Genomic DNA, 9,813 nt, shown 5'->3' with positions numbered 1-9,813 from the left:
AATAGCTAATATTTTTCTTCTACTTCAACTTACCTTTACATTCTGGCCTCCCTTCCTCCCATTACGGAGAGGGTTGGGAGGGATGGGGGGAGGGGGGGGGTGTGGAGTGAGGTGCAGCATATTATTGGAGTCGTAAATAAGTGATTGTCTGATACAATTGCTGTGATTTCAAAGGAATTTATTAGCTATGCATAAGCAAACATTATAATGCAAACGCATTGACAGAATTCATTAACACTGCAACTAAATGCAAAGCGCATACATAATTAAGCTTTAACCGATGCAATGATTCAATTATAAAAGGGAAATGCAAAAAGGAGAAAATTATATCACCAAGACAAAACTTCACCAAAGCAGCATGCGCGTGCCAGCCAGATGAGCTTCTTACAGAATACTCTACTGCTTTGCAGGATTGCCAGTTCTGAAATGAAAAACAAGCAACCGCTTAGTGAAAAACAAGTCCAAAACAAGCCCAAACCAATCCTAAAAAGCCCCAAAAAAGCCCAACTTACAGGGGACTGTCCTTTTTTAATTTCTACACTGAATCTCCATTTAGAAAACCTTTACAAACACAAGATGACACATTTATACACTGATATGGCAAATGAAAAAGCAAATGCTGTAATTTAGGACACTGGTATGTCTATACCACACAGCCCCATGATATAACAGTGTAAAATAGGGCTCTGAAAGCAGTCTTCTGACACGAGCAGCTTACTGAATGGGAGGGTGTTATATAGCAGTGTAACCTGCTATAAGTGCAGCGACCGTGTGTCTGTCACAGCATTTATTTCAGTAGGTTGTTGCAGATCCGTCTTCCTGTGATTTATTCCACGTCCTCCTCTGACTCCGCCCACCCACAAAGCGCCACTTCATTGGAGGAATTCGCTGCACAACCCGCTCACAAAAAAAACAACTGAATGCACCAATCACAAAATGGTAACGTAGGAAAACCCCCCACAAAAAAACAATTATGCAGCCTGAGGACTTGGAGAACGTGTCCAAGCCCAAAAACAAGCTATCCGCGGCAGTGAAAAAAACCCAGCAACTTCACAAAAAAAGAAGCCCAATTCTGCTTGTTATAAGCGGAATTGGCAACTATGCTGCTTTGGTGACGGAACAGAAATTTATACACACAAAAGGGCCATAAATTACATCACAGTAGATATCATGTTACAGGCACACAGATCAGTCTCTCATAGGTCAGAAGGTCAGAACCCTCCAAGATCACAACGCCTCATAGGTGAATTGATCCTGTATTTGTTGAAATGTAGACCCTCCTGGATGAGCATGTGGCTTGAAACTGACAATCTGTTTGTGGAATTTCACCATCACCATCTGCTGTGCCCCTGCATTCCTTTGTGTAATAAACTCCTACAGACAGAGAATAGTGCAGATAGTAAAATGAAATCAATACCTAATGCAATTGTAATAAACCATTATGAAATAGTTATATGCGATCGCAAATCCCGATGCATTGCAATCGCACATTGAGGGGACAGATATTGGTAATGCAGGTTGATTTGTACGTTATGATAAATGTTTAAATCATACTTTAACAATGCTCTGGGCGCCATTACTCCTTACTCCTTGCTATACCTCTACGGCCATCAGAAGTGGATAGATGGGGCTAGATGAGGAGGGGGGGGGCGTTTAATTTGTACTGAGTGGTGCAATTTTTCTGATTGCAGCCCTGATTGCGAATGCATCGCAGAGTTTGTAATAATTAACGCCGTCCATGCCTGTGGATACTGTAGAGCACTATAAGAATAGCATGCTGATACAGAGCCAGATATCAGAAACCAGCAGACTATAAGCTGCAAAGCCAGGCATCAGGAACCAGGAAATGCTTGATGGAAGATAAGAAGCATAAAAGACACATATACAGGAGCCAGGAAGCTAGCATATAAAGCATTACTTGCAATGAGTGCAGGACAGGTGAGAACTTATAAAGTGCAGCTTTCCAATCAACAGAAAGAGAGCCAAATATATAAATGTGTATAAGATAGCCAAAGATATAAATGTGTAACACTCAGAAAGAGACACCCGAACTACATAGCTGGTCTGAGTAACAAGCAGAATGCAAAGTAGATGAAAGCATTTTTTGACAGCCAATAGGAAACAGGACAGTAAAATGCCATGATTTGCATACAGAAGAGTTTTGGATTGAAAGCGCTAGTTTGATGTAAACTCCATGTGGCTTTTGACTTTTAGACCACCACACAACACATGCACTTGGAGTTTTCAGGCTCCAAAATGAAAAATAGCAAATCTTTGGGTTTGGGGCTTAAAACTGCATGCGATTTGTGAAAGTCTGAAAACTGCACATTTCGCCAGTTGTGTCTGTTTCCGTTTGTGATGGGAGAATTAAGAGATACAATAATCATACTGGGCTGGATTTATTAAGACTTGCAAAATGAATGTACAGTGCGTTTGTTTTAAAAACACAAGTAAATTGGACATACGCACATCAGGGGCAAACGCAGGTTTTTCAGAGGGGGGTTTCCACACCACGCCGCCAGTGGGCGTGACCAACATGCATGGGGGCGGGGCTATAATTTTAGAGAGTGCTTGGCTGCTCTCCAACTCTCCCTATCTCCATAACATACAGTTCAGTGAGTCTCATTAACACAGGTGAGAGTGTTGACGTGGACAAGGGTGGAGATCACTCTGTCATGCTGACTGAGTTAGAATAACAGACTGGAAGCTTTAAAATGAGGGTGGTGCTTGAAATCAGATTGCACCTAAATCAACAATTTATCAGATCATCAAGAACTTCAAGGAGAGTGGTTCAATAGTTGTGAAGGATGCCCAAGAATGTCCAGCAAGTGCCAGGACCGTCTCCTAAAGTTGATTCAGTTGCTGGATCGGAATACCACCAGTGCAAAGCTTGCTCAGGAATGGCAGCAGGCAGGTGTGAGTGCATCTGCATGTACAGTGAGGTAGAGTCTTTTGGAGGATGGCCTGGTGTCAAAAAGGCCAGCAAAGAGGCCACTTCTCTCCAGGAAATCCTCAGGGACAGGACTGGGGTAAAGTCATTTTCTCTGATGAATCCTCTTTCAGATTGTTTGGGACATCTGGCAAAACGCTTGTCTGGAGAAGGAAAGGTGAGCGCTGCCATCAGTCCTGTGTCATGCCAACAGAAAAGCATCCTGACACCATTTATGTTTGGGGTTGCTTCTCAGCCAAGAGAGTGGGCTCACTAACAATTTTGCCTAAGAACACAGCCATGAATAAAAAACGGTACCAAAACATCCTCCAAGAGCAACTTCTCCCAACCACCCAAGAACAGTTTGGTGATGAACAATGCCTTTTCCAGCATGATGGAGCACCTTGCCATAAGGCAAAAGTGATAACTAAGTGACTCTGGGATAAAAACATTGAAAGTTTTGGTCCATAGCCAGGAAACTCCCCAGACCTTAATACCATTGAAAACTTGTGGTCAATCCTCAAGAGGCAGGTGGACAAACAAAAACCCACAAATTCTGACAAACTGCAAGCATTGATTAGGCAAGAATAAATGGCCATTAGTCAGTATGTGGCCCAGAAGTATATTGACAACATGCCAGGGCGAATTGCAAACATCTTCTAAAAGAAGGGTCAACACTGCAAATATTGACTCTTTGCATAAACGTAATGCAATTGTCAATAAAAACCTTTGACACTTATATTAAAGTAATTCTATCGTTTTCAAATAAGCATTGCCCAAGCGATTGTGTTGTGTTTCCAAGGCACAAAGTAATTTATTTTAGCAGATGCAAAATTTAACAATTCAATACATGATTATAATACAGTACAGCCAATACCAAAAGATATATACATATCGCGCCCGCATGCGCTCGCTAAGTTGTGCTCCCACTGGTACCAGAGGACAGTATTTCACTCCAGAATACTGTGGTCAGAAGAGACTAAGGCCAGTCCCAGCACAGCTATATTATATAAACTCAGTGTTACAGAGACAACAATGCAGATGACGTGGTTTGCTTCTATAGGTCCAGCCTTCAGGTGGGTCCAGTGTAAACAGGTCATAGGCTAGTTCAAACAAATCCCTCCAAGGCTGAGGGTCAACATTCCAGATGATTCTCCCGCCCAGAAACCGATTTAATCTAGTCTATTTATACATTACAGTCAGTATCACTTTAAGTATTTATTCCCTAACATCACTAACTAGAGTATGCAATGTGCGATCTCTTCGGCGAAAGAACCGGACAACTGCTGATGAATAGGGGATCAAAATGATACCAGACATGACACCTTTCCTATAACCTGAACCTTAAATAACACTAAAGTGTACATATTATTATAATATATAAACTAATAATAAACTAAATACTTTCTGAGCATAAATCACTGTGGATTGGAATCATTATAAATATGAAATATATAAATAACTAAATGTTGTAGTGCAAGTGTGTGCGTGTGTATTTTACTGTGCGATCGCAGTATGCCACGTGTAGCGTGCACTCGCACGATAAAACAATATTAACCAATATACTTTTGTTCATCCAATTATACGACTTCGACAGTTATGAAAGGCTTGTAGTTTTACTTCAGTATACCATAGCAATATCTGACAAAAAGGTCTAAAAACACTGAAGCAGCAAAGCTTATGAAAACCAATAGTTGTGTCATTCTCTAAACTTTTGCCCATGACTTTACACTGCAGTATACATACAATACATATGTGGAATATAAAGTCCCAGCAGAACGCACAGAAAAAAATGTATTCAATTATTTTCACCTCTTAATAATATAGTCATTGATGAAAATCATTCTAAAATAAAAGGTTTTTTTCCTCAATTTTTTTAATTAAATACATTTTTCAGCATGTAATTAATGTCTACTGTCCATAAAATGCATTTTAAAGTTGCACTTGATTGAAAATACATGTTCTAGCATGCACCCACGACCGTCATCAATATCATTTGGCAGATTTAATAAAATATGTAATACCCTTACAACGCTACATATACCACTGCTGCAAATCAGTGAATTGTAACTTTACACCTAAGTATAAATAACATAAAGAGAAAAATGTGTAAATCACTTTTCTGCGCTGTGGTTTCCCATACACAACTAATAGGGTAAATCCAATAAATATAAAAAACAGAAAAAAATACTTATATCGATTGATGGTGTGATGTTCAAGTCCTTTCAAGCGATCATAGAAAATTTTCTGATAGTAAACAAACCATGCGGAAGAAAGAGAGTATACAATAGTGTAATACTGTATGTTACAACAATGTATAATCCAAAGTATTAATAATGTATAATACATTTTTTAAGTCTCCAATCCCAATAATTGTGACTATAAAACTGATACAATCAATCAATATTTCACCATGTATAGAAAAAATATTCCAAGTAGATATATGGTGTGGGATACCCCACAATTCAATCTACTTACACCGTAGATTCTTTAAAATTGGCACTTCAAAGTATAAACCTCCGCTCCTTCCTTCTTCTCCAAAACCTCTCGATAAATGTAAGAGGAAGAGAGGTATACTTTTTAGGTGGTAGCTTAAAACATTTATTGAATAAAAACATAGATGTTCCTACCGCGGGGTAAATAGTGATCAGCGTATCACATGTGAGCCTTCCCAGCGGGTAGATCGTACACGGAGATATGTTAACCAGAAGTCAGTAACGTCCAGATAATTACACAGTTATAAATAAGCAAGCCTGCAGGCTGAACAATCACTGAAGTCTCCGTCTGAACGAGTCCCGTCTCGGCCGGCTAACACAGAAGGAACACAGTAACAATCACCAACTAGTTTCGATCCTGTTCATTGGATCTTTGAATGAACAGGATCAAAACTAGTTGGTGATTGTTACTGTGTTCCTTCTGTGTTTGCAGGCAAAAATGCTGTATTGATCCCTGCCCAGCTCACGTTCAGTGCTCGTTCTGTGGACCTGTCGGCCTTCATTGATAGTGGAGCTGCAGGCTATGTCCTTGACTTCGGGTTTGCCCGCTCTGCTGGAATTCCAATGGTAAAACTCAAGTCTGCTATTACTGTCTGTGGATTAGATGGAAGTCCATTGCCTGGTGGCAAGATTTCCTGGGAGACACCGCCACTACAGTTGAATATTGGAGCTCTCCATTCAGAGTCAATAACCTTCTTCCTGATCGACTGTTCGTCGGTTCCCTTGATCCTGGGCCACCCATGGCTTTCCCGTCACAACCCTGTCATGGACTGGGTAAAAGGAGAGATTGTCCAGTGGAGTCTTGTTTGTCACTGCCTCTGCGTATGATTCAATCTATTCCGGAGCAGCTTCCCTCACAATATCATGAATTCTGGGATGTGTTCTCCAAGAAGGCTGCTGATACCTTACCACCACACCGTGACTTTGACTGTGCCATCGAGCTTATTACTGGTTCCAAGTTACCTAAGGGGCGCTTATACTCCCTCTCTGGTCCAGAGACCAAATCCATGCAGGAATATATCGATGAAAACCTGGAGAAAGGCTTTGTCAGGCCATCTAAATCTCCCGTAGGAGCAGGATGCTTCTTTGTATCCAAAAAGGATGGAGGGCTAAGACCCTGTATAGACTACCGGGGATTGAATCTTATCACAATTAAGAATACCTATCCCCTTCCGCTCATTTCGGTATTATTTGATCAATTGAGAGGTGCTACTGTCTTCACAAAAATCGACCTTCGTGGAGCGTATAACCTCATCCGTATCAAGGAAGGAGATGAGTGGAAGACGGCATTCATTAACGCACTCTGGCCACTACGAATATCTGGTCATACCGTTTGGCCTTAGCAATGCACCCGCAGTGTTCCAGGACTTGATCAATGAAGTTCTTCGGGACTTCCTTGGTTATTTCGTAGTCCTCTATTTAGATGATATCCTTATCTATTCCAGATCTTTGTCCGCACATCAGAATCACGTCAAACAAGTTCTACGAAAATTGCGAGAGAACCACCTTTACGCCAAGCTGGAGAAGTGTGAGTTCGAGGTGCAGAAGGTATCCTTTTTAGGTTACATAATCTCTTCTGAGGGATTCTCCATGGACCCAACTAAGGTTCAGGCTATTTTGGATTGGGTGCAACCAAACAATCTTAAGGCGGTGCAGAGGTTCCTGGGCTTCTCTAACTAATATAGAAGATTCATTCACGGCTTCGCTGACATTGTGGCTCCCATTGTCACCCTGACCCGTAAGGAATGGATCCAACTATTTGGTCGCCCAAAGCAGTAGCCTCATTCGAAAGCCTGAAAAAGGCCTTTGTCTCTGCTCAGGTCCTTAGACACCCGGATCCAGGTAAGACATTTGTTCTTGAGGTCGACGCCTCGGACGTTGGTGCTGGTGCCATCCTATTGCAGAAGGATCCTCATACTAATCGTCTACACCCATGTGCCTATTTCTCCCGTCAGTTCTCCACAGCAGAAGCCAACTATGATGTCGGTAATAGAGAACTATTGGCAATCAAATGGGCCTTCGAGGAATGGCGGTATTGGTTGGAGGGTGCTTCACATCAGATCTCTGTCATTATCGACCACAAGAACTTGCAATATATACAATCAGCCAAACGTTTAAATCCCAGACAGGCCCGTTGGTCGTTATTCTTTACCCGGTTTAATTTCCTGATCACCTACCGACCAGGTTCCAAAAATGTCTGGGCAGATGCTCTGTCCAGAACTTTCTTGGCACACCACGTTCCAGTTACAAATCCAGAGCCTATTATTCCTCCTTCCGTAATCCATGCTGGGTTAACCCAAGATTTGAGTATCACACTTCAGAGATTTCAGAGATTGGCCGTTGATACTACTCCGGAGCGATGTCTCTTTGTTCCAGTCCATTTAAGGAAGGTGGTTCTTGCAGAGGCGCATAACACTAGGTCTTCTGGACTCCTTGGAATTCACAAGACGCTGGAAATCCTGTCCCGTACGGTCTGGTGGCCATCCTTGTCTGCTGACGTCAAGAGTCATGTCCTCTCATGTGAGGTTTGTGCCAGAAACAAAGTCCCAAGGATCCGTCCAGTAGGTCAGTTAGTTCCTTTGGCCATTCCTGCAAAACCATGGACACACTTGTCCATGGACTTTATAGTTGATCTACCACCTTCTGCAGGACAAACTACCATTTGGGTCGTGGTAGACCGGTTCAGCAAAATGTCACATTTCATTCCATTAACCAGACAGCCTACTGCTCGGGATTTGGCCGTCTTATTCATTCAACATATTTTCCGGCTCCATGGACTTCCTACTGACATCGTTTCCGATCGGGGTTCTCAGTTCATAGCATAATTCTGGAAATCCTTCTGTACCCTTCTCGGACTCAAGGTCAGTTTGTCATCCGCATACCACCCTCAGTCAAATGGGCAAACTGAAAGGGATAACCAGTCACTTGAACAGTTCCTCCGATGTTATACTTCAGAATTCCATGACAACTGGTCCTCTTTGCTGCCCTGGGCAGAGTTCGCCTACAATAACTCATCTCACTCATCTACTCAAACTTCCCCGTACTATTGTAACTTCGGTTTCCATCCCAGGTCTAATTCTCTATATTCTCTAAAATCTGCTGGTATCCCGGAGATTCGTTCCACAGCTGCTGATCTGAAAGTAATTTGGAGGAAAGTTCAGTCCTCCTTGAAAAAATCCTCATTGTCTGGTAAAAAAAATTCGGACCGCCACCGTACCACCTGCTCATTCAAAGTGGGCCAGAAAGTGTGCCTTTCAACTCGAAATGTTAGGCTCAGACAGCCTTGTAAGAAACTGGGGCCTAAATTTATTGGTCCATTCATGATTACCAAGCAGGTTAATCCGGTAGCTTTTAGATTGAAGATTCCTGGCTCTCTGAAGATCCCCAACACGTTTCATTGTTCGTTACTTAAGCCAGTATTATACCCGAATCAATCCCAGCCTACTGGGCTTTCTGTGGGAAATAGGAACATACCACAAAAGTTTGTGGTCCAGAAGAGCCTCGACTCTAAAAGAGTGCAGGGTCAGTTGCACTTCCTAGTACAGTGGAAGAATCATGGATTAGAAGAGCGGTCTTGGGTTCCGCGGAGACAGCTTCATGCCCCTAAACAGCTGAAGGAGTTCTTCAGGAAATTTCCAAGAAAACCTGGATGTCGGGGTGCCTTGACCACTCCTCAAGGGGGGGGGGGTACTGTTAGCAGTCGCCGCGGGCACCGCCGCGACTCTCACCTTCTTCCTGCAGGAGTCCCGGCCGTCGCTATGACGACCGGTCGGACGCCAACAGCAGTAGCGCCGCGTCCCGGCGGCTGGGGACAGCCAGGCGCGTGTGCGGGAATGAGCAAGCCTGTGGGCTAATTAAGTAATTTTAGTAAATCTGAACCTCTGTCCATGTGATCTCAGTGCCAGGCTCTGATTGGCTGGTACTGGTATTTAAGGCAGTGAGGTCTGCAGCCTCACTGCTGGTTATAGTTCTGTATCCAGTCTGCTAGCCTGCTCTCTGCCCTGTTCCTGTCTATTAGACTTGCTGTTGTGTACCCGTGTATGACCCTTGGCTTGGATTTGGACTTTGCTTGTGAACCTCGTCACCCTGACCTCTGGCTAGAATACCGACCTCCATGCCTGCTCGTGACCCCTGACCTCAGCTTGTTTATTGGTACCGTCGTCTGCTGCCGTCCCCTGACCTCTGCTTGGATTCCACTCCACTTGCCTGGGTTCTCCCCGGCCGGTACACACTTCACGACCCTCTGTCAGTCTGCAGCCCAGTCTGTCCCCACCATCAGGGGCTCCAGTGAACACCTGACTGGCAGAGTAGACTCCGGGTTGTGTTGTGCTGGCTGGAGGGGTTCCTAACACTTACATTGTACACAATGAATTAAACAATGCTTAAAAT

The sequence above is a fragment of the Mixophyes fleayi genome, chromosome 5, assembly GCF_038048845.1.
Source record: "Mixophyes fleayi isolate aMixFle1 chromosome 5, aMixFle1.hap1, whole genome shotgun sequence".
In the NCBI taxonomy this organism is placed as follows: domain Eukaryota; kingdom Metazoa; phylum Chordata; class Amphibia; order Anura; family Limnodynastidae; genus Mixophyes; species Mixophyes fleayi.
Note: the sequence above shows the minus strand (reverse complement) of the source record.